This window comes from Macrotis lagotis, chromosome 1, assembly GCF_037893015.1.
Source record: "Macrotis lagotis isolate mMagLag1 chromosome 1, bilby.v1.9.chrom.fasta, whole genome shotgun sequence".
Taxonomy (NCBI): domain Eukaryota; kingdom Metazoa; phylum Chordata; class Mammalia; order Peramelemorphia; family Peramelidae; genus Macrotis; species Macrotis lagotis.
The window spans coordinates 804,494,487-804,520,900 of record NC_133658.1 but is presented as its reverse complement, the minus strand read 5'-3'; the positions used below and the strand labels follow the sequence as shown (position 1 = coordinate 804,520,900).

Sequence of the window (26,414 nt, the reverse complement as noted above, 5' to 3'; positions counted from 1 at the left end):
CAGGAATTGAATGACATGTTTCATCTTCATTCTTTTGTTCTCATTTTATCATCGTATTGATCCAGAGGTCTCATATCTATATCAAGGAGTATAAATTATGTGCTATATAATAGCACAGAGACAAAATGGATAATTTTGAGTACATTAAATTGAAAAAGTTTTGCACAAACAAAACAATGCAACCATGATTAGAAGGGAATGCATTAAATTGGGAAACAATTCTTTTTATTAAATTGTTTTTTTTATTAAAGATATTTGAGTTTTACAATCCCCCCATCTTACTTCCCCCCCCCCCCCCCGGAAAGCAATCTTGTCAGTCTTTACTTTATTTCCATGTTGTACATTGATCCAAATTGAGTGTGATGAGAGAGAAATCATATCCTTAAGGAAGAGACAAGACCTCTAAGAGGTAACAAGATCAGACAGTAAGATATCTGGCTTTTTTTCTAAATTAAAGGGAATGGTCGTTGAACTTGGTTCAAACTCCACGGCTCTTTATCTGGATGCAGATGGCACTCTCCTTTGCAGACAGCCCAAAATTGTTCCTGATTGTTGCACTGATGGAATGAGCAAGTCCTTCAAGGTAGAACATCACCCCCATGTTGCTGTTAGGATATACAGTGTTTTTCTGGCTCTGCTCATCTCACTCAGCATCAGTTCATGCAAATCCCTCCAGGCTTCCCTGAAATCCTGTCCCTCCTGGTTTCTAATAGAACCATAGTGTTCCATGACATACAGATACCACAGTTTGCTAAGCCATTCCCCAACTGAAGGACATTTACTTGATTTCCAATTCTTTGCCACCACAAACAGGGCTGCTATAAATATTTTTGTACAAGTGATGTTTTTTAGCCCTTTTCATCATCTCTTTAGGGTATATAGACCCAGTAGTGGTATTGCTGGGTCGAAGGGTATGCACATTTTTGTTGCTCTTTGGGTGTAGTTCCAAATAGCTCTCCAGAAAGATTGGATGAGTTCACAGCTCCACCAACAGTGTAATAGTGTCCCAGATTTCCCACAACCCTTCCAACAATGATCATTATCCTTTCTGGTCATATTTGCCAATCTGAGAGGTGTGAGGTGGTACCTCAGAGAAGCTTTAATTTGCATTTCTCTGATAATTAATGATTTAGAGCAATTTTTCATATGGCTATGGATTGCTTTGATCTCCTTATCTGTAAAATGCCTTTGCATATCTTTTGACCATTTGTCAATTGGGGAATGGCTTTTTGTTTTTAAAATATGACTCAGTTCTTTGTATATTTTAGAAATGAGTCCTTTGTCAGAATCATTAGTTGTAAAGATTGGGGAAACAATTTTTATAGCTAGTGTTTCTGACAAAAGATGCATTTCTAAAATATTTAGAGACCTGAGTCAAATTTATAAGAAAACAAGTCATTTCCCAGTTGATAAATGGTCAAAGGATTTGGAAAGACAATTCTTAGATGAAGAAATTAAATCACTATAGTCATGAAAAATTATTCTAAATCATTTTTGATTTAGTGAAATGCAAATTAAAACAATTCTGAGGTATCGCCTTACATCTATCAGATATACCAATTTGACTAAAAAGGAAAATGATCAATGTTGGAGGAGATGAGGGAAACCTGGGACACAAAGGTACTACTGGTGGAGTTGTGAACTGATCCAACGTTTCTGGAAAGTAATTTGGAATTATATTCAAAGGGCAATAAAAATGTGCATCCCTTTTGATCCAGCAATACCACACTACTGGGTCTGTATCCCACAGGTGATCATGAAAATGGTAACAAAACAAAACCCACCAAAACAGCTGACATATATAAAAATAGTCTTAGTAGCTTTTTCTGGGATGGTAAAGTATTGGAACTTGGGGTTTGGCTGAACAAATTATTATGTGAATATGATGGAACACTATTATTCTATAAGAAATCATGAAGGACCAGACTGCAGAAAAACCTGGAAAGACTTATATGAATTGATGCTGAATGATATGAGCAGAACCAGAACATTATACACACTAATAACAGGATTGGGTGATGATCAACTATGAGGACATGTTCATTTCAATAGTACAATAGTCAAAGACAATTCTAAAATTCTAAAAGACTTGTGATGGAAAATACACATCTAGAGAGGAACTGTGGTGGTTAAATGTCCAAAGCTTACTGTCTTCAGTTTTTAAAAATTGTTTTATGTATTATGTCATTTCTCAATGTTTTTTCTTCCATTTAGATTTGATTTTTTCATAGCAAAATTAATATGGATCTGTTTAGCATAATTATACTTGTAGAGCTTAGATTGTTTTTAGTTGGGGGAGGGAAGGGAGGGAGAAAAGTATAAAACTCAAAATCTTGTAAAAAATGATTGGTGAAAACTATTGTTGCTTTTTGTTGGAAAAGCAAATGAAAATAATTTTAACCCCCCCCCCCAAAAAAAATCACAGCTAACATTTAGCACTTTAAGGTTAGTAAATGATTTTACATGTTCTCATGTTTCTCACAACAATACTGTTAGATAAGTTCTATTTTTCAAGTGAAGAAACTGGGACTGAAAAGTTAAGTGATTTATCTAAGACTGGATTTTGGACTTGTGTCTTATCTACAAATTCAATACTCTTACCTTTTTTTTTTATCACCTAGAAGTTTATGTAAATGGTACCTATTAATATGAAAGTTTTATGCCTTGTGATTTAAAAAATTTGAACTTAACATGCACCAATTCAATTACTTTCTAATCCCCCTTCTCCTGCCATTATGGTAACTGTCCCATTGTAAATTACCTTTTTTTCACATTTCCCCTTTGCCAACAATTCATAGGGGAAAAATAAAACAAAAAAACTTAAATAAAAATGCATTATCAAGACACAATGAGCAAGCAGATTTCAGAAGAAACTGGAAAGAATTTACATAAACTGTTGCTGAAGGAAGTGAGCAGAACCAGGAAAACATTGTACACAATGAATGACAGCAAGCAACATTGTACAATGATCCACTATGATAGACTCAGCTCTTTTCAGCAATATGGTGATCAGACATTTCATATTTGTTGAGGAGTGGGTTTTTTTGGGTTTTTTTTGTTTTTTTTCCCAAGGCATTGAGGTTAAGTGACTTGCCCAAGGTCACATAGCAAGGTAATTATTAAAAGTGTCTGAAGTCGGATTTGAACTCTACCATCCACCTTCAGAAAAAGAACTGTGGAACCTGATTGCAACCCAAAGCAAACTATTTCTACCTTTTAAAATTGATTTTATTCTTTTTCTTTCTTGTGGTTTTTCTCTTTTTGTTCTGATTCTTCTTTCACTTCATGACTAATATGGAAATATGTGTAACACATATTGTGCAGTTAGAACCTATATCAGGTTACTTGCTATCTTATGTAGGGAAAGGGTGGGAGGGAAAAAACTTTGCAAAAATGGATGTCAAAAATTATCTTTGCATATATTTGTAAAAAGAAAAATACATAGCAAGCAAACAAATTCTTGGATTGGTCTTGTCTGAAAACATATTCTGCATCTTGAATTCATTACCATAGTCTTTCTGTTAAGAGGTTTATTTCATATTATTTAATGAGGGAAGATCAGGAGACTTTAGAACTGTGCCTGTCTTCTCTCCGCCATCTTGGCCTGACATCGTTGTCTTTTCAAGAGGTAAAATAGCATGTTTTAATACAGTTTTTATAAGAGTCAAGATTGGTCATTGCATGCATCAGAGTTCTTAAGGTTCTTTTAGTTTTTCTTGCATTACAAAGTCGCTTTATAAATTGTCCCCTGGATTCCATTTATTTCACTCCCTTATTAATTCATAATTCTTACTAGGTTTTTCTGAACTTGTCCCTCTTATCATTTTTATGACGTAAGTTTTTCCTTCTGTTGCTTGCTATAATTTTTCAACCATGTCTATTCCTTTACCAGATATTCCATCTCCTCATTAGGGGTATTTTCACTGATGACCCTGTCCCTCCCTTCCCCAATGCAGTTACAGTTTCTCTTTTTTATTACCTGTATTCCTTGCTATCTGTCAGTGTCCAAAGCCCCGCTTCTATTTGTAAGGCTTTGTCAATTCCTTTTAATGCTGTGCCTTCTCTTTCTTGATTATTTCCCACTTACCTGGTGGGTCTCTCATCTGTACAGTGATCTCCCTATCAGATTATGAACCCCTCAAGGGCAGGGCCTGTCTTTTGCCTTTCTTACTATCCCTAGCTCTTCTTAGCACAGTTCCTGCCACATAGCATGTTTATCAACAGATTGATGACCCTCCTTTCATTTCCAGCTGTTGGCTACTATGTGTCTTTTTTCTCTATTTTTATCTCTTTGGGGTATAAGCATAGTATTCCTTGGGGTTTCAATGGATTTCAAATGATTTGTACACTTTAGTGATTTTTGAGGCATATTTCCAAATGCCTTCTCTCTAAACTAGACCAATTCTTAGCTCCACTAGAAATGTATTAATGTGCCTGTTTTCCTGCAGCTTCTTTTGCCCCACATTTGCCTTTTCCTTTTTTTGTCATTTAAAATTTTTTTTTTTTTGTGTTATCTTGTAACCTAGAAAGTGATTTTTTCTTTTCTGGTTTTTGCAAGGCAATGGGGTTAAGTGACTTGCCCAAGGTCACACAGCTAGGGAATTAGTAAGTGTCTGAGATCGAATTTGAACTCAGGTTTTCCTGACTCCAGAACTGGGGCTCTATTCACTGAGCCACCTAGCTGCCCCCTTTTTTGTCATTTTTACCAATCACATGGAAATGGGGTGGAACCTTATTTGCATTTCTCTAAATCATTAGTGGTTTGAAGTATATTTATGATTAGTGATAACTTTTTCCATGCTTTCTGAATGCTGGTTCATAAACTTTGGCTATTTAGCTATTGGGGAATGAAGCTTGTTTTTAATATATTTCAATCAGTTTTTCATATCTTAGAAACAGAGAAACTAGCTGCAAAGATAATTTTCCTAGTTTACTGTTACCCTATAGTTTTAACTTCTTTGATTTGGCCTAGACAAAATCTTCAGTTTTTTTCAAGTCAGATTTAAATTTTTTATCTTCTGTGATCCTTTCTGCAAACTCTTCCCTTATCCATAGAAGTATTTCCTTCCATGAGCCTCTTATTTATTTATGCTCTTATTTTCTCTTCCATTAGATAGTATATTCCTTGTGAATAGGGATTATTTCATGTATCCTTAAGATCTAACTCAATTCCTAGCACCATAGTACGCACTTAATAAATCTAAATAGTTAGACTCCTTAAGACTTTTTGGACACTAAAATACTATATGGTAGTATTATCATGCTCAAATCTATGTGACTGCTCAATTCTGTGTAACTGCTGTGTTATATTATTGATTGCTTTAAAATAAAATTTGACATCTGGTATTTCTAGCTCTTTTTTCTTTGTACCTTCTTTGGGGGGGGGTGCAAAGTGACTTGCCCAAGGTCACACAGCTAGGTAATTATTAAGTGTGTGAGGTCGGATTTGAACCCAGGTACTCCTGACTCCGGAGTCAGTGCTTTATCCACTGTGCCACCTAGCTCCCCCGAGTATTTTTTTTAAAGAGAGATTTGGGGGCGGCTTGGTGGCGTAATAGATAGAGCACCGGCCCTGGAGTCAGGAGTACCTAAGTTCAAATCCGGCCTCACACACTTAATAATTACCTAGCTGTGTGGCCTTGGGCAAGCCACTTAACCCCATTGCCTTGCAAAAACTTAAAAAAAAAATTTTATTTTGAATTTTACAATTTTCCGTCTAATCTTGCTTCACTTCCCCCCACCCTCCATAGAAGGCAGTCTGTTAGTCTTTACATTGTTTCCATGGGATACATTGACTAAGTTGAATGTAGTGAGAGAGAAAATATATTCTTAAGGAAGAATCATAAAGTATCAGAGATAGCAAAATTACATAATAAGATAATGGTCTTTTTTTTTAATTAAAGGTAATAGTCTTTCATCTTTTTCAAACTCTACGATTCTCATTTATTTATTTGTTTGTTTATTTGTTAGGTTTTAGAAAGTTATATTTATTTTCAATTTCCCCCCCCAATCTTGCTTCCCTCCCTCTTCCCCCCCCCCACAGAAGGCAGTTAGTCTTTATGTCAATCCTGTAGTATGCATTGATTTAAGTTGAATGTAATGGGAGAGAAATCATATCCTTAAGGAAGAAACATATAGTATGACTATATATAGCAGAATTGCCTAATAAGATAACATTAAAAAAAATTAAAGGTAATAGTCTTTGGTCTTTGTTCACACTCCACAATTCTTTCTCAGGATACAGGTGGCATTCTCCATCACAGATGTCCCCAAATTGTGCCTGATTGTTGCCCTGTTGGTATGAACAAGTCTATTAAGATTAGTCATCGGGGCAGCTAGGTGGTGCAGTGGATAGAGCACTGGCCTTGGAGTGAGGAGTACCTGAGTTCAAATCTGGCCTCAGACACTTAATAATTACCTAGCTGTGTGGCCTTGGGCAAGCCACTTAACCCCATTGCCTTGCAAAAAATCAAAAAAAAAAAAGATTAATCATCACTCCCATGTTGCTGTTAGGGTGTTCAGTATTCTGGTTCTGTTCATCTCCCTCAGCATCAGTTCATGCCAATCCTTCCAGGCTTCTCTTAATTCCTATCCCTCCTGGATGGTATTTTCCATCAAATATACCATAAAATTGGGCCTGATTGTTGCACTAATGGAATGAGCAAGTCCATTAAGATTGACCATCACCCCCATGTTACTGTTAGGGTGGCTCTATCTTGCTCAGCATAGTATGACTAATTTTTATTAAGTATAATAGTCTTATATTTTTATTGAATTTTTTTTCAGTGTTCATTTTTCAGTCATATCCTACTCTTGTGACACTGTTTAGAGATTTTTGGCAAAGATATTAAAGTAGTTTGCCATTTCCTTCCCCAGCTCATTTTACAAATGAAGAAGCAAAGATAAACTGGGTTAAGTAATATGTGTGGGGTCACAGTGCTAATAAGTGCCTGAGGCTCAAGAAGGTGACTCTTCCAGGACTCTAGACTACCCAGTCCTCTATCCCCTGCACTGACTTGACTGCCTCTATATGAAATGTTACTATTTGGTATATCAAATAAAAATATAATTTATTCACTGAGTAGTCATTTACAAACCTGCTGGACTTTAAAACAATATTTTTAAATGTTTAAAATCTTGTAAAATCATATTCTGACTTCTAAGTCTTAAATGCAGGACAATGAAGGAGATTTGGATTTGGAGTCAGAGAATCTGAGTTAAATCCCTCTCTATTTAGAGTCATTTTATTCTCTGGGTATATTTTCTTTTATTTCTAAAATGAGGGCTAGAACCAGATGATTTAAGGATCCCCCTTTCTAGATCAGCCTGTGGAGTTGAAGGTATAATAGACTTTGCCATTATTTTTCTGGGGAAAATTAATATGCTTGGCTGAATCCCAAATTGCATTCTGAGGCAAAAAAAAAATCTATAGATCAGCTACATTTGCTGCCTTTGAAAGTTCCCTTTCTGGTATTAAGTCTGAAACCTAATTAGTTTGCATTTCAATTAGTTCAGTATCTGTACAGTGACAGGGTGGATGACAGGAATATAACCAGATCATATATGCATTATATCTAGGGCCAGCTAGCTTGAAAGGACCATATGATACTTTGGTTCTGGGGTGGGAGCTTCAGAGCTTAGTTGGTTAGGAATTTAGTTTATATTTTTTAAACACCTTTCCTATACAATGCATTAAACTAGGCACAGGAGACAGGAAAAACCCGAAATGATTTCTGCCCCCAAGGAGCTTACAAGGGCACTTAGGAGAGGTCTGGGACAATTACATGTACCCTAATAAATTAATGTCAAGAAAATTTTAGGGAGAAAGAAAGGAAGCTCAAGGAAAGCATCTTTAAATAGGTAGTACTTGATTATAGTATGACGATAAGGGTTTTGAAGGCACAGGATCATTGATTTAGAGCTGGTAGGAATTTGAGAGGGTCATTACAAACACAGATGATGGATTCTGAAAATGCTAGAGGACAGTAGATGGAAATAAGACTGGAAAGATAGGTAGGAGTCAGATAACCTGTAGGTACTAAGGAGCTTCTGAAAAACTTTAGGTGAGGGAGTGAAATGGTTAAATCTGGACCTTAGAAAGGTAATATCACTTTTTTTTAAAGGATGGATTAGAATAGAGGAAAAGGCTGAAACAAGGAGATCAAATTGGAGGCATTGATAGAAAGAGGAAAAAGCCCATAATACAATTTGAAATCCAGGAGAGCAGGTAGAAGTGAGGGTATGCAGGAGAAAGGGTGATGTCAAGGTAGTATAAGGACTTTAAAAGTTATTCAGGTTACATGAATAGCACAGTAGTCAAAACAGGTTATTAAAGTTAGAGGAGCTTTGGTTGCCATCCATTCCTAACACATCTACTATCCCTGAGGCATCCCATTCCACTTACAGAGCTCTCTAATTGTTACATCTTGACTTGCTCATGGAAGTTGAAGATAGCAGTGATCCTCTCCTGTTGGGGAAATCAGGGAAGACTTAATGAATTAGATCATGAGATTTAGAACCAAAAGTCTCTTTAACTACCATCCTATATCACCCTTCATTTTGCAGATGAGTAAACTGAAACACAAATTAGGGGAAATGACCAGACTAAGGCCATAAGGTTAGTAAATAGAGCTATTTAACCTCACATTTGTTTTTTCTATTGTTCTATTTATCATTGGAAGAAGGAAAATATTTCTGCAAGGAAGATTTGGGTTGGGATGGCTAGGTGGCACAGTGGGGCGTCTAGATGGCGCAGTGTGCACCGGCCCTGGAGTCAGGAGATGCCTGGGTTCAAATCCAGTCTCAGACACTTAATAATTACCTAGCTGTGTGGCCTTCGGCAAGCCACTTAACCCTATTTGCCTTGCAAAAACCTAAAAAACAAAAAAGAAAGATTTGGGTTGAATAAGTTCTACATGTGTGAGCAGGGTATATATACATACATACATACATATATATATATACACACACACACACACACACATACAATAATCATAGAGAAATTAAAAGGCAACTCAGTCTATTTAACCGAAGCACAGAGGGTAAAGGTGAATTGTATGAAATAAGGTTGGAAATGTAGATAGGAGGCAGATTGTATAGATTTTTTAAATACCAGTTTAAAGAGTATGCAATACTGAGATAGTGAAAGATTTTGAGCCATGGAAATAATATATGTTAATATGAAGAACAGTGATTTTTAGTTTTTTTTTTTTTGCAAGGCAATAGGGTTAAGTGACTTGCCCAAGGCCACACAGCTAGGTAATTTTTAAGTGTCTGAGGATGGATTTGAATTCAGGTACTCCTGACTCCAGGGCCGGTGCTCTATCCACTACACCACCTAGCCGCCCCAAGAAGAGTGTTTTGACTAATGTGTGAAGGATGAATTAGGGTAGGAGATCCTAGAAATGGGGACAATCATTACAGTTTCCTTTTTTAGTCTGTTTTGGAAATCTTCATTTCCTACCTGCTTGTATGCACTCTTTTAGTTTTTGCAAGGCAATGGGGTTAAGTGGCTTGCCCAAGGTCACACAGCTAGGTAATTATTAAGTGTCTGAGGCTGGATTTGAACTCGGGTACTCCTGACTCCAGGGCCGGTGCTTTATCCACTGCACCACCTAGCCGCCCCTTGCACTCCTTTAAGACTTGTCCATCATGTATCCAGAAACCCATCAGCCTTGGTACTTGGACCTCTTTAGTACCTTCTTTTTGCCTCTCTGATTAGAAGGTACAGGAAAGAGTTCCTCCCAAATTTATATTTTAAGTGGTGCCCAGGTCAGCCTTCTCTCCATTTTCCCCTAGACTGTATTCCCCTGAACTTCTATAATGCATTCAAATGCTCTGTATAATTTCCCCTTTTACCCACCCATATATTCTGTGATCCAGTGATACTGGCCTCCTCGTTTTTCCTTAAACAGGATACTCCATCTCCTGACTCTGAGCATTTTTCCCGGTTTTCCCTCTTGTTTGAAAGAAACTTGTCTCTTTCTCCTGGTCTTCTCAAAGTCCCAGCTAAATTTCTACCTTCTACAGAAAGCCTTTCTCCTTTACCTTTGAGACTATCCCTAATTTATCTTACGTGTATTATGATTGTATATAGTTTTTTTGGTATCTCTTCCATTAGACTGAATTCAAGAGCAGGAATTCTACCCCCCCCCCCCTTTCTTTATAAGCCCCCAGGGCTTAGCCTAGTGTCTGGATCACTGTAAGGGTTTAGTGACTGAGATAATCAAATGCAAATTCAATATCATGTTTTCCCTGTCCTCTCCTCAGTGCTAAAGCTCCTCTATTATTTCAGTTGTTTCTTTTGTGACCTCGTTTTGAGACCTCTTTACTCTCTGTTGTCTAAGTTAGATTGAGCTTATTCATGTCCCTGCTAAAATGGGAGTGACACAGTACTTCTAGATAGGATTTGATCCAGGTTGGAGGATGTCAAACTAGTTGTGAGGACTTTCTTTTACAGATGAGACACTAAGACACAAAAAAGTTAATGTTCTGCCCAAAGTAAAATGTGATCAGTAGGAGAGCTGGCATGCAGATACTGGTGAGGAGATTGAGAATCCAGTGCTTTTTCCACTGTACTGTTAAGTCTGACTTGTCCAGGAGATTGAGACGCAGTGCTTCCCTTGATTTGGCTCTTAAGTGCAGAGATTTTGCTATTGTGTGCTATTTATTTATTTATGTTAGATTTTGGCAAGGCAAATGGGGTTAAGTGGCTTGCCCAAGGCTAGGTAATTTTTAAGTGTCTGAGACCCGATTTGAATTCAGGTACTCCTGACTCCAGGGCTGGTGCTCTATCCACTGTGCCACCTAGCTTCCCCTTGTGCTATTTATCTTTATCATTAACTAGCTATTTTTTTTTAGTCAGTCTCCCCCCCCCCCCCCCCATACATCATGGATGTATTGACCAGTGATAAAATATGCTGCTACCCATGGAGAATAGAAGAGACTGTAGCTATCAATAGGTTCATCAAGATGTCAAGATAAGAAAGGAAGAAAAGTTTAGGCAGTTTGAACATAATGACTGGAAAAAGAATAGGATTATAGGTTTAGGTTGTAAGGCATGGTCAACAATTAGTCAATTCTCAAACAGGATTCCTTCTGTCCTCTGCCATTGTCATTACCCCGGTACAGACTCTCATCCCTTATGCCTGGACAGAAGTCAACTAATGGATCTGTTTGCCTCAAGGCTCTCCTCACACCATGTAGCTGTCACAGTGATCTTCCTAAAGTGCAGGTATGACTATGTCACCTCCCTATTAATACCTTCTAGTGAGTTCCCTATCATTTCTAGGATCAAATTTAAATCCTCTTTGATTCTTCATAATTGCCTTTCCCACTTCCTCTACACACACACCTTTCTCGTCTTCTTACACTCTGTTATCAATATTCATTCTTGCTCTGCTCAAGACAAGATCCACCATGCCTTGAATGCTTTCTCTCATCATCCCTGCCTCCTTCCTGGTTTCCCTGTCTTTCTGCAGGTCCTTGTTAAAATTCTACTTTCCACAGAAAGTCTTTCCTGGTCTCCCTTAATTATAGCTTTTCCTCTGAGGAAAGCCCCCAAATTATATTCTGTAATTTTTATTTATAAGCATAGCCTATTAAGCATGTTCTATTTGTGATGTATTGTGTAAGCCCCTGAAGATGAAGAGAAAGACAGAAATCCCTGCTCTCTAGGAGCTGACAGCTTAGGAGTGGAGAACAGGGTGCAAAACTATTTACAAACAAGCATTTAAGAAGCATGAGCCAGTTGCATTTTGGCCTCTCTAACCTGGAATCACTTATATTAATTATTCCTCATCCCCAATTAAATAGTTGTTGCTTGATGGAAAAAGAGTAAATGAAAAAGATGTAATTTTGCTTTGAAGATTCATGTAGAAAAGTATTATACAAATTCAATATATTGTTATTTTTAATAATGTTTGTCTTTCAGTATTTCTGAGACATTCACAAGAGTGCTTCTGATTTTTATTTATTAATTTATTTGGCTTCAGACCAGAAAAAAAAACCTTTTTTTTTTACTAGTTTAGAGAGAGAGAATAGATTTTTTTCTACTCTATTTTCTTCTTCTTTCTTGGGGGGGGGGGTGCAAGGTAATAGGGTTAAGTGACTCACCCAAGGTCACAGAGCTAGGTAATTATTAAGTGTTTGAGTTTGGATTTGAACTCTGGTCCTCTTGACTCCAAGCTGGTGCTCTGTCCTCTGCCCCACCTAGCTGCCCCTCTGCTCTACTTTCAAACTATTATTTCTAGAGTTAGGCGTTTCGGCTTCACTGTCAGTCTAATTGAACCCTCCAAGTCCAATAATCCTAACCCTAAATGAATGCCTCAGGCTCAGAAGATGTAGAATCAACATTCTGTCACTATTTCTGACTTCCTGTGAGATTCTAGGTAAGTAATTATTCCTTCTTTAAGATGAATAATTATTATCTTATCCGTGAGGGTAGTTCTGAAGGAAATATTCTTCATATTTTAAAGTACTATAGAAGTGAAGCAAGTAGTGGCATCAGAGGGCACAGAGAAATAAGAAGTAAGGAATACTGAGTTCAAATACAGCCTTGAAAATGTACAACTGGGTGATCCTAGGCAAGTTACTTTTCCTCAGTTTGCCTCAGTCTATTTCCTAGGGTTGTTGTGAAGATGAAATGAAATAGTATTTGTCAAGTAAACCCTATAAATGCTAGCTAATATTTATAGAATTTGAAATTATCTTAAAAGTAGTACTGTATATATATAAGTGTGAACTATTATTTTCACTCCTTTTCTTAGTGATATTAAACTATTTCATCCATCCAGTGTTAGATTATAAGTTTGTTGGGGTCAAGCAGCAATATCCTATATTCTGTAGTGTATTGCCAGATCCTTTGTGAGTAATCAGATGTTAATTAAATGAATAAATTGAACAGATGTAGTTGTAGATCTATTGCAATACACATACACACTCACAAAAATGTTTTTGCTAGGAGAAATTTAGTATTTCCACTTTTTTTTATCTTCTCATTTGTCACTTTTGGGCATCTATATTTTTTATAGTTGACTAATTTTTAGGTTAATTTTGAGTATTAAAATAATTTGTTCTATACCCTGATTCCTTTGGTGATACAGAATTCCTATTGATAGACAGCAACTGTTCTGCAACTTCAATGTTTTAGACTTATTGGCATTTTAAAATGTCAAATGGACACTAATTCTGCAATGATTGGATTTTGAATTATTATAAACAATAGCATTTATCACTTATGCCAGGTATTCTATACAGTGCTTAATTTTTTTTATCTCATTTGAACTGAAAAAGGACTATTAGAGATGACCTAATCCATTGTACATAAGAGGAAAATGAGATACTAGAGACAAGTGACTTGAATGAAGAAATGTGTATAATCAGTTAATTAGATTAAACCCATTACAATCAGTTCTTGGGTCAAAGGCCACTGTGGCTACCATTAGTCCCTACTATTTTTTTTTCTGAGTGCCACATGGAAAATACAGCAACCTTGCTTTTTATAGTCAAATTTGTTCTTCTTGTGGTGGATGAAAAAGCAAACAAAACTCACTTGTTAACTTATTTATCACTTAAGCTTCTTCTGATTTTTCATTTTCTGTATAGACTTTTTTCCTTAGTGCATAAATGCCATCTAGTGGTTAAAGAGATAATAACTACTTGAAGAATGGGTTAGATGTGAAGGGTTTCCTAGAACCAGCCAAGGGTTTGGAGTTGGGAAGGATGAATCAGATCTAGACTGGAAGAAAGCTCAGGAGCAGTCTATTCAACCCCTCATTTTGCTGATGAGGAAATGAACCTTGGTGAAGTGAAATGACTCACTCATGATCATTTATTTGTAATTTCAGAAGTAGGATTTTAACTGGGGGGGGGGGGAGTAGGTGGGGTGGGAGATCATCTGGTTCCACCACCTCATTTTACAATAAAGAAAACTGAGATTCAGAGAGGTGAAGTGAATTGTTCAAGGCCACACCAGTCTTCTGATATTAAATGCAGTGTATTTTCTACAAGACCATATTCCTCAAGGAAAGATTTGAAAGGTGTTAGAAATGGAACTTATTGAATAACATGAACACAAATTTTATTTATACAGACTATTTTCCAGAAAGATATTATGATATTTCAAATTGTCATTATTAAAGAATTTAAGAAGGGAACCTAAAGCACCCTTTCTCTTCTCTCATCCAGTGAGAGAAAGTGAGAGAGACCAAAAAATTCCAGCTATCAGGAAATTTGCTGATGAAATGCTAAGAGCTCTCAGGAAGTTGATATATTCTCAGTTGTCCATAAATAAAGCATTGGGGTGACTATGTGGGAGACCCTTCCCCATTTCCCATTATATTGATGGTGAAGCCTGAAAGCCTTTTTCTATTCTGAAGTTTAAAATTTACTATTACAAACTATATTTTAGCTCTATAGACAGAAATTAAGTGCTTGACAACAGCCAATAAGTAAATGTTAAACAATAGAATGTTGTCATTGAAAAACACTTGTTTTTCATGTCCTACTCTTCATGACCCTATTCAGGGCTTTCTTGGAAAAGCTACTAGAGTGATTTGTCATGTCCTTCTCCAGTTTATTTTTTTTTTTTTAGGTTTTTGCAAAGCAAATGGGGTTAAGTGGCTTGCCCAAGGCCACACAGCTAGGTAATTATTAAGTGTCTGAGGCCAGATTTGAATTCATGTACTCCTTACTCCAGGGCTCGTGATCTATCCACTGTGCCACCTAGCCGCCTGTGCAGCTCATTTTTACATGAGGAACTTAAGCAAACAGGGTTAAGTGACTTGCTTAGGGTCACACTACTAGTAAATTTCTGGGGCCAGATTTGAATCTTTCTGACTTAAGGTCAGTCACTCTAGACACTGTCACCTTAACTGCCTGAAAGGTATCCTAGAGATCATAAATAGAATGTTACTAAATATATGAAGAGTTTATAAGTAATTTGTTTTTCTAAGATCAAGAGTAGTAGAAATTGCAGAGCCTCCGATAAATATTTTATATCAAGAACAAACTTGATAACATTTAGAGCTTTCAAAATTGTAATGTACTTATTGCCTCTTAGTATCCTTTTGCTGGAATTTTTCTGGCAGAGTATAGTTGACAACTTGTTGGATTGTATATATATTCTTTTCAAAGTGTATTAGATTTAGATGTTGCTGAGAACCCTTTGTCTCTGAGTAAAAATTTTAAACCCAGGTTCTTGTACTCCAAAGTCAATATGGCATTATACCACCTTCCTGATATGGATTTTAGAATGGCAACAGTTGAAACAAAATCAGTAGCATAGTAGCCTAAAGCACTAGATCTGTAGTTGAAAAGACCTGAAGTCAGAAAGACCTGAGTTCAGTTTTAGTTTCACACTTAACTAGCTATGTGACCTGAGCAAGTTACTTAAACCCTGTTTGCTTCAGTTTCTGCATTAAAAATGGGTATTATAATTCTAGCATCTACTTTGCAAAGTTGTTGTGAGGATAAAATGAGATCTTTTAATGCATATTTTAAATCTTAAAGTGCTGGCTATCATTATTATTAATTTGTTAGGTCCTGCAGTAAGTTTAATTTAAAAAATAGTCATAGTCTTGGGATCAAAGACTTTTAGAGCTAAGTAAATTTCTCATGTAAAATGGGGTAATAATACAAAAAGAAATATATAGAAAGTACTTTGAAAACTTTAAAACACTTTATATTGTTACCTGCTATTTTAAAAAACCTTTATTGGAATACTTTATTTTACAGATTAAGAATCTGAGACCAAGAGAGATTATGTGATTTGTCTGAGGTTACCCACAGTAATTAATCTTAGAACCAGGCCTCGAATCTCATTACTAGAATCTGCTACTCTTGAAGTTTATCCTCTAGTAGGGGAGGAAAATGTATAAATAGAAAACTAATACAAAAATTGAATATAAGTGCACAGTAGAAACACAGGAAGCGTTTCATATTGGAGATTTGAACAGAGTTTTAAGGATGGGTAGGATTTCAACTGGTAGATATGAGTGCTACATTATTTAAGCACAAAATTATGGAGAAGAGACAAGGTAGAGATTAATAGTTTAGGTGGGAATTAATACAATAATAGTGTTTTCTAACTTCCTAAAAAAAAATAAAAGGAGTTTGAAGACTTCCCCATAGGGGAAGAAGGACTTGATAAGTGAAGGAAAAAAGACCTAAAGATGCAGAGGGAAAAAAACCCAAACTTTTAAAAAAAATTTTCTTAGAAACATCAATTATAATGCACTGAGGAGGTAGAAGAACCTTTTGAAGAACTTCTTATCCTCTAAGGAAAAAGTGAATCTAGAGATCTTGCTACTGGAGAGATTGCATAGAAGGGTCAGAAAAAGAGACTCATAGTGGGATTGAGGACTCCTTCTCTGGGGCAGAGGTGGGTAACTCTTTGTTGATTGCTAACAATGGAGAAGTCAGTTGTCTTCCCTGATGCTTAGACTAGACCTGATTCAGGACTGTTCCCAGTTAGTTCAGATTTGATGTTAGAAGGTCATTTAATCAGTAACAAAAGGAAATTTACTTCACTATATGGCACAGAAAGACTATTGAACAAGTATATTGAAATACTTAGCTTGAAACTCCCTAATCTCAGTTTTTTAAGGAGTGTGAACTAGATGGTTTCTCAGTTTCCTTCCCACTATAGTTCCATGATAACATAATCTTTTGGTTTTTGCAAAGTAATAGGGTTAAGTGATTTGCCCAAGGTCACACTGCTAAGTAATTATTAAGTGTCTGAGTTAGGATTTGAACTTAGGTCCTCCTGACTCCAGGGTCTGTGCTCTATCTACTGCATCACTTAGCTGTTCCATGATCACTTAATCTTGAGAGAAAGCTGAACAGCATGTTGAAATGGGGTGGGAGGGAGAGACAGGCAGTCAAAGGACTGGATATGTACATCTGGGAATCACTTGCTTAGAGATAACTATATCAGTGGGAGGAATCATAACTCTTAGGCTGAAAACCTGGGAAACTGGAAGGAATAATGGTGTTCTCACTGGAAATAGTGAATCTTGGGAGCAGGTTAACTTTATTTTTTGGCAAGGCAGTGGGGTTAAGTGACTTCCCCAAGGTCACAACTGAGTAATTATTACATGTCTGAGTCTGAATTTGAACTCAGATCTTCTGGACTCCAGGACCACCACTCTATTCACTGAGCAACCTAGCTGCCCCTAACAGATTAACTTTTGAGGTATAGATGAGTTCTATTTTGAACATGCTGAGTTTAAGGTGGCTTTGGAACATTGTCTTTCATGACTGATAGTTACAGCATTGTAGAACTCTAGAGGGAGACTAAATACTAGATATGTCCATCTGCAAGGCACTAGCTAGATCAATGGGAGCAGAATAGATTACCAGTCAAGAAAGTATGAATTAGAGAGAACTAGGACAAAGCTTGGAAATTACCTATACTTAAGGATGATGAGTCAGGAAAGAAAACCAAGAAGGAATCAGAGAATAGAACAATGAGACAGTAGAACTAAAGTCCAGAGAGAGGAGAGGATGACCAATAGTGTCAAATGCAGCAGATTGGACTACAAAGGTAAAATTTGAGAAAATTAAGGTCATTAATTTTGTAGTTTCAGCTGAGCAGTGAAGCTAGGAGATAAATTATAGAGAATTTAGCAGAATAGAAAGGATGCATACTGAGGAGTATAAACCATGTTTTTTCAAGCAATTGAACTGAGAAGAGATTGAGAAATGTAGGGCAATAGCTAGAAGGAATGTTAAATTCAATTTTGAAGGGTTAGTAAACGAGTGTATCTGTAGAAAGCAGGGAATGAACCCATAAATAGATCGAATATGGTATGAGAGTGATTATGGGGACAATCTACTGCAGAAGAAAGGAGTATTTGGGGTCAGGGTTAAGTGTATTGAGGTTGGTCTTCTTGAGCTACCTCAACAAATTAAAGTAATAATGATGTCAAGGAATTTTGAAAAGATAAGGTGAGAAAAGTTCACACTTTCTTAACTTAGGAGATGAAGTGTTAAGGGTAAAAGAAGAGTGCTCTATGGTGAATTGAATAGGGAATACATTAGGGAGAAGTAAAAGGATTGCCCTAGAAAAGATGGAGGTAACAACATAAATTTTCAGCTTCAGTTGTGTTATACTCCACATTCTTTTTAGCATTAAAGAAATAGGAGTGGAGGAGTTAGATGATGGAAGTAATCCAAAATTGGGGGTTATCCCTGCATGAACAATGAGAGGACAAAAGGGAATGAGTGCTTTAGAAGAATATAGAGTTTAACTAGCTAATTGTAGGATTAAGAAAGGGAAGATGAAAGTGGTTTGGCAGTTGGGGTAGAGTGGAGTATGATAACTTGGGAAAGAGGGTAGAGAGATTGATGGTCTTGTTAAGAACAAAAATAAGTTTAGGTGGGGTAAGTAGCCAGGGATGAGGTAACTGAGAGGAGAGGTAACCCAGTACATTGATTAAGATCACCAGTATGTTTTTCAAAATAAAAGAAACATTTTAATTAAAATTACCAAACTCTGCCTCAGAGAAGAGATGTACCACTTTCTCTGAAGAGTTGGGAGACTATGTGTGAAACACTATTGGTAACACTGTTATACTTGGATGATATGTAGGTTAGTTTTGCTGAAGTAGTTTTTTCCTTCCTCTTTTCCCCTTTATTATAAAGAATGACTTAAAGAATGTGTTGTAGAAGGGGATATTAGAGCTAAAGATAATGTACAACAAAAGGTGGCAAAGAAAATTGATTTTTTTAAAAAGAAAATTAGATATGAAAGCATAGACCTATGTTATAAACTCCTTAGGTCAAGTCAACAAGCATTTATTAAAAGCCTATTCACTGCATATGTACCAGGTAGTATGATTAAAAAGGCAGAAAAACAATCCCTGCTCACAGTTCTTGGGGGGGGAGACAATATGCAGACATGCAGGATAAATTGGAAATAACACAGGGAAGATATTAACATTAAGCAATATCAGGAAAGACTTCCTATAAAAAGTGTATAATAAATTCAACATATTACTTTATTTTTTATTTTTTCCAAAGATTTTATTTATTTTGAATTTTATAATTTTTCCCCCTAATCTTGCTTCCCCCCCCCACAGAAGGCAATTTGCCAGTCTATACATTGTTTCAATGGTATATATCGATCTAAATTGAATGTGATGAGAGAGAAATCATATCCTTAAGAAAGAAAAGTATAAGAGATAACAAAATTGCATAATAAGATAACGGGCTTTTTTCCTAAATTGAAGGTAATAAGTCTTTGGTCTTTGTTCAAACTCCACAATTCTTTCTCTGGATACAGATGGTATTTTCTATGGCAGATAGCCCCAAACTGTCCCTGATTTGAACATATTACTTTCAAGGCTGTTGTGCTTGTCTATTTCCTCAGAATGTCTGTTCTCATGTGCAGTAAAAAAAAAATAATGCTTTAGTTCCCTGTTTTCTTTTTTTTTTTTTGGCAACACATGTTAGTTCCCTCATCAAATAAAAAGGAATAACATAATCTTTTTAGCAAATAAGTTAAGTAAAACCATAAACCCTCACTTATTTGACATGCTGCTCTTAATATATTATTCTGTATCTTGAGTCCATCACCTCTGTCAGAAAGTAGTTAAACATGTTTCATCTTCAGTCCCCTAGAGTTGTGTTGGTCATTGCATTGATCACAGTTCTTAAGTCAAGGTTATTTTACTTTATAGTGTTGTGATCATATAAACTCTTCTTGGTTATGCTCAATTTCTTCTTTATCATTTCATGCAAGTCTTAAGAATTTTTACAGTGATCTCTTTAGTTATTATGGCAAAATAGTATTACATCTTGTACTAGAATATATTCAACCAATCTTTTTTGATGGGCACTCCCTTTGTTTCCTATAGCAAACAGTTCTTTGTCTCAACAAAAAACATTAAATAATTTTTGCATATGATTCTTTTTCTTTAAAAAGTATGCACAATTGCTTAGCATAATGGCTATATTAATAATTTACAGCTATACATTAGTGTTTCTTTTTTTCCGCAGCCCCTCACAATAATTTCCTTGTCTCTAATAGAATCTAAAAATTGTTTTAATATAGATTTCTGTAATAAATATGTGGAATATTTTTGTAGCATGGATTTTCTTTGAGAACTGCTATTTGACATTTTGTCCATTTAATAATTTATTGGGGAATGACTACCATTCTTGTATATTGGGATCAATTTTTTTATTATCTTGAATATTGATGCTGTTAGATACTTGCCACACAGTTTTCCTCACCCTCAGGTTAACTGATTTCCTGATTTTAACCTCTTTGATTTTGTTTGTGCAAAAAAGTTTTAAATTTTTTATTATCAAGGAGACCTCCCCATCCCCCCCTTTTTTTTTGGTTATTTCTTGTTTTATTATGGACTCTTAGCCTATCCATAGTTCTGAAAGGTATTATCTTCCTTGCTCCTCTGATTTGTTTATGATATGAGCTTTTATATTTAGGTCATGTATCCATTTGGAGCATATTGTGATATATGGTGTGAGATGTTGGTCTAAACCTAATTTCTGCCAGACTGCTTTCCAGTTTTCCCAGCAGTTTTAGTCAAATGGTGAGTCCTTGCCCCCATAGTTGGGGTCTTTGGGTTTTTCAAATACTATGTTACTATGTTCATTTGCTTATCTTCCTGTTGAGTTTTGTTGATAATAGATAGAAAGACTGGTGATTTATGTGGTTATTTTGTACCTTGTCATATAGCAGTAATAATGGATATTCTGATACTTTACTTTTGGTATTAATGGATGGACCTCTAATTTTTTTCTGTAACACAAAATTCTGACATATGGTTTTAAATAGATTTTTTTATCATTATGAAAAGATCCCATTATACCTGTGATTTTTAGTGTTTTTCCTCAGAATTGATGTTATATTTTGTTGAAGGCTTTGTATCTATTGATTTAATCATTTGATTTTGTGTGTTATTGCTATATAATTTTTTTAATGTTTAGCAGTTTCTTAATTTTTAATTCAAGTCAATAAATATGTATTAAACAACTAAGCTGCACCAACCACTAGGGATAAATAATCCATATTCACAATATATTCTAATAACTGAGCCAACCTTGCATTTCTAGGGTGAATACTACTTGATCATAGTGTATGGTTTTTTGATATATTGCTACAGACTCTTGTTCAGTCATTTTAGTTATGTCCAAAGATTTTGTTGACAAAGATACTGGAGTAATTTGCTCTTTCTTTTTCTATCTCATTTTACAGACAAGGAACTGAGCAGACAGGGTTAAGTGACTTGCCAGGGACACACACAAGTCCTCCTGACTTTAGGCATAATACTCTGTTCGCTGCCCTTCCTAGCTTCCCCCTTAATATTTTGTTCAAAATTTTGGTTTATAGTATTCCTTCTTTGATTTCTCTGGTTTGGATATTGAAATCATGTTTCAATTGCAGAAAGAATTTAGGTGCTTCCCTTCTGCAGAGGTGTGGGGGAATGGGTATCTTAATTGCTCTTCTTCTGAGCTAGGTTTCTTTATATTTTTGCACTTAGTTTTGCTATAATGCATCTTTTGAAAGTATAAAACTTCTCAGTGAGATTGATATATCAAGGAACATTTTAAACTTAACTTTTGAATTGGTTTCTGCCTGATTTGTTCCTGAGAACTGCATCACTTCTCAGTGACTCACATTCTGCAACTCACTTTCACATGCAAGCTTCAGGTCTTTGTCAGTATAAAGTGTTGTTGTATTGTATATTTTCTGGGAGGAGGAAATCTGGTCTACACTTTTCTTTTCTCTCTTTCTCATTCCCCTATAGCTGAAATCTCCCAAAGCTCAAGAGTTATAGTCTCCCCCACTTGTAGGCTTTGTCGGCCTAGTCCATGGGAACTGGAGGTACAGGAGGAGCAACAGCTGGAGGCCACAAATGCTGCTACTATTTATTGCAGTAATTACATATTAGTAATGTAACACATAGAACTCTGCTATTCTTTTTGTGTGTGTGTGAACCAAGTCTTTGAACTTAATGCCCTAAATTTCATTTTCTCCCATGGTTTCTGTCCTACAGTTTTGTAGAGCACAGTGCTTTTTTTAGGAAGGCATATGTCAAGTCTGCAGAATTGACTGTATTTTTTACTTTTTTTGTGTAAGGTTCTGTAAATTTACATTGTCATCACTGTATTTTTTTTGTTGTTTTTATTTTATATTCTATTTGTTTTCCAATTATATACAGTAGTAGTTTCAACCTATCATTTTTTGGTAAGATTTTGAATTTTAAACTTTTTCCCCTACTCTCCCTTCCCTTCTTCCTCTCCCCCCACAGAAGACAATCTGACAATCTTTACATTGTTTGCATGCTGTGCATTGATCAAAACTGAATGTTTTGAGAGAAAAAAAAGATGTATCCTTGAGGAAAACATAAAATATTAGAGGTAGCAAAGATATGCAGTAGATAAGACAACTTTTTTAAAAAAAATTGAAGGTAAATAATCTTTGGTCTTTGTTTAAACTTCTGAGTTATTTCTCTGAATACAGATGTTATTCTCCATCACAGATACCCTAGAATTGTCCTTGATTATTGCACTGATGGAATGAGCAAGCCCATTAAGGTTGATCATCACTTCCATGTTGCTGTTGGTGTGTACAGTGTTCTTCTGGTTCTTCTCATCTTGCTCAGCATCAGTTCATGCAAGTCTTTCCAGACTTTTCTGAATTCCTGTCCTTCCTGGTTTCTAATAAAACAATAGTGTTCTGTAACATACATATATCACAATTTGTTCAGTCATTCCCCAATTGATGGACATTCACTCAGTTTCTAATTCTTTGCCACCACAGAGTTGCTATGAATATTTCTGTACAAGTGATGTTTTTACCCTTTTTCATGATCTCTTCAGGGTATAGACCCAGTAGGAGTATTGCTGGATCAAAGCTTTGCACATTTTTATTGCCCTTTGGGTGTAATTCCGAACTGCTCTCTCGAAAGGATGGATGAGTTCTCAGCTCCACCAACAATGTATTAGTGTCCCAGATTTCCCACATCCCTTCCAGCATTGATTATTGTCTTTTCTGGTATATTTGCCAGTCTGAGATGTGTGAGGTGGTACCCCAGGGATGCTTTAATTTGCATTTCTCTAAGTAATGATTTAGAGTAAGTTTTCATATTGAAGTACAATATCAATGTTTGTGAAATTCCTGTATAGAAAGGGGTCCTTGACATCCTTCTGGGCCCTGAGAAACTCCTTAGAAATATAACTTTGGCTGGGCGCCTTTGGGTCTGAAAGTAGTCTGATAGAACCCAAGTGCTTGACCCTGGGGGTCACAGATATACCATGAATTTTTCTAAGATTCACAAAGCGCCCTTGTTAGCCTAATTATCTTGCTGTATCTCTGTAAAATTCCTGCCTTCTCCCAAAACTGCCTACCCTTACCCCAGATGCAACTGGCACCATAAGATAGTAAATTTTCACTCCCTCAAACCTGTGGGAAACTCATGAATATGTGACTCCCTCCATCTCAGGAAACATGTTTAGACATAACACAAAGATCTTGACCCTTTCCCACTCTGTCTAGCCCCCTATCTATACTGAGCCATATGTTTACATATGTTTGTTAGAAGTATGACAAGAAAATATATCTAATTGCTGTCTTTGCTTCAATATCATGCTTGCTCTCAGTACCCCACCCCCAACACAATAAAAACCCTATCCCTTGAACACTTAGGTACTGTCTGATTTGGGTACTCTTCATCCCCAGGCAGTCCCTGGGAAATAAAGATCTCCAAACTTACAAATTTTGGTCTCTGTCTCCCTCTTTGGGTTCAGCAGTATGACTATGGATAGCTTTGATTTCCTCATCTGCAAATTACCTTTGCATATTCTTTGACCTTTTGTCAATTGGAGAATGGCTTTTTTTTTTGTAAATTTGATTCAGTTTTCTATATATTTTAAAATTAGTCCTTTGTCAGAAACACTCGTAAAAATTGTTTCCCAATTTACTACATTTCTTGGTTTTGTTTGTGCAAAAGCTTTTTAATTTAATGTATTCAAAATTATACAGTTTGTTTTTAATGATGTTCTCCATATCTTCCTTGGTCATAAACTGCTTCCCTTCCCTTTATTCTGTTCTTTTTTCTGTCTGCTTCACTGCATCAATTCATGTTGATTTTTCCAAGCTTTTATATTTGTCATATTCCTAATTTTTTATATAACAACATTCAGTTATATTCATGAACTACAATTTCTTTAGCCATTCCCAATTGGTGAACATCTTTTTGGTTTCCAGTTCTTTGCATTCACCAAAAAACACTACTATAATATTGGTATTATAGTAATTTTTTTCCTTATCACTAACCTCCTTGGCATATAAACCCAGTAATGGAACTTAAAGGTAAAAAAAATAGGGACATTTTAGCCACTTTATTTCACAGATTTATCAGCAATGTATTAGTATGCTATTATTCTACAAAACATTCAGCATTGACTATTCTCATATTTTGTTATCTTTGCAAAGCACTGCTTTGTTTTGTATTGGTTGTTGTTAATAGGTTTCTGTTTCTTAATTTTTTTTAATTTTTTTTTTTTTTAGATTTTTGTAAGGCAAACGGGGTTAAGTGGCTTGCCCAAGGCCACACAGCTAGGTAATTATTAAGTGTCTTAGACTGGATTTGAACCCAGGTACTCCTGACTCCAGGGCTGGTGCTTTATCCACTACGCCACCTAGCCGCCCCGGTTTCTATTTCTTTTAAGAATCTTTCATATCTTTGGACCACTTATTTTATGGATAATGACTTAGTTTTATATATGTCTGTTATTTATTTCTATATCATAGGTGCCAAACACTTTATTTTATTATTATTTTTTTTAATTTTTGCAGTTGCCTCTATCCCTAAGAGAAATTACCATACGTGCAAGGAGGTATATTAATTGGCTTCTTTTTTTAAAATATATTTTGTAGATCATTATAAAATATTTATTCCTCAATTATTGTTCATCCTTTCTTCAGTGACCCTTTTTATTGAATATAAATTTTATTGAATTGTTTTGTCAGTTCTGCTGTTGTGTACTTGTGAGTTTTCTGTGCCTTAGTGTAGTCAGTTTTTGTAGATACCATGCACACAGCTGAGAATATGTATACAATGTTTGTATTTTTTAATTAACTGAGAGTTGGCCAGCAAATCTTAACTTTTTTAAAATTCTATTTAAGTCTTTAACTTCTTTTTTCTTTGTACTTTGTTTAATACTGTGTTGGGGTACATTGAGATCCCCAGTTATATTTTTTGTTTCTTTTAAATATGGAGTTTATTGCTTTTATTTTTCCTTATAATATTTAGAATATCTCATTCAATACTTATATTTTAAAGTTTTGATATTAATTTGTCTTCACGTACTTAAACTAAGCATAATAAAGTTTGCCTTTGAATCTCTCCTAATCAATCACATCAATCTTTACTGCTTTGCTGTCTTGAGCATGATTTTTTTAGTTTATCTGAAGTATAAAAATTTTTTTTAAATTCTTTTTGTTTCAGGTTTGTTTTTTTATAAATAATATATTGTTAGGTTCTTCCTAATTCTTCTCTTCCCCCCCTTCACTTTATTGGTGAGTTCATCCTATTTACCATTTCAGTTATGGTTATTAATTAGGTATTTCCTTCCAACATACTGTCTTACAGTTTGCTCTTTTACCCTCTTTTCATTTCTTTACATAGAAGGAAAGGATATTGAAATGGGGAGATTACACAGTACTATTTTTTTTTAGGTTTTTTTTTGCAAGGCAATGGGGTTAAGTGGCTTGCCCAAGGCCACACAGCTAGGTAATTATTGTCTGAGGCCTGATTTGAAGTCAGGTACTCTCGACTCTAGGGCCGGTGCTCTATCCACTGCACCACCTAGCTGCCCCAACATAGTACTGTTTAGCTATATTTAATAACAACCTGCTACTACTCTCTGCTCTTTTACTTACATATTTTTTTCTTATGGTTTTTTTCTACCCTTGCTTTCTCTTCATCTCAGAGTCATTCTTATTTAATTCTATCTAATTTTCAAGGAGACTGATGCTTAACTTTTTTCCAGGAATTCCTGAAATTGGACCACTGTGATAATGTAATTTCATGGGTTTATCTCTTGAGTTTTTCTGGCTCCCTGATATTTTTGTCGTTGTTTTCTTTTGTTAACTCATTTCTCCAGTGTTAATTCTCCATTTAGGACTTTGTATCAAAACTAGGTTGTATTTCTCTGTAAGAAGCTGTGGTGCTTTCTTTGGTCTGGGTCTCTATTAACTAGGTAAAACCTAGATAATCTTTATAAGGCTGCTTTAAAAATATCTTCAGCTGCAGATCTGTGATGGGATAGTCTTGATTTTGGATACTCATTGCCTTGCATATTTCAGTTCCTGAGTCTTGATTCTATGATGGACTTACTTAAGTGGGAGCTCCAGAAAATCTTGGTTACATTCCTATCTT

At 35.7% G+C, this 26,414-nt stretch overlaps 1 protein-coding gene across 4 annotated transcripts in view; it reads left to right on the top strand.

Moving 5' to 3' along the window:
- Nucleotides 1–26,414, top strand: part of RSF1 (remodeling and spacing factor 1) — a 128,077-nt gene that overhangs the window by 18,467 nt on the left and 83,196 nt on the right. Inside the window, exon 1 of one of the 4 annotated variants that reach the window (XM_074216960.1) lies at nt 13,881–20,558. The exons of the other annotated variants lie outside the window; for them this stretch is intronic. The gene's annotated coding sequence lies outside the window, so the exon portion shown is untranslated. Of the gene's footprint in view, nt 1–13,880; nt 20,559–26,414 lie in introns of those variants that run through there. 4 annotated transcript variants of the gene reach the window in all.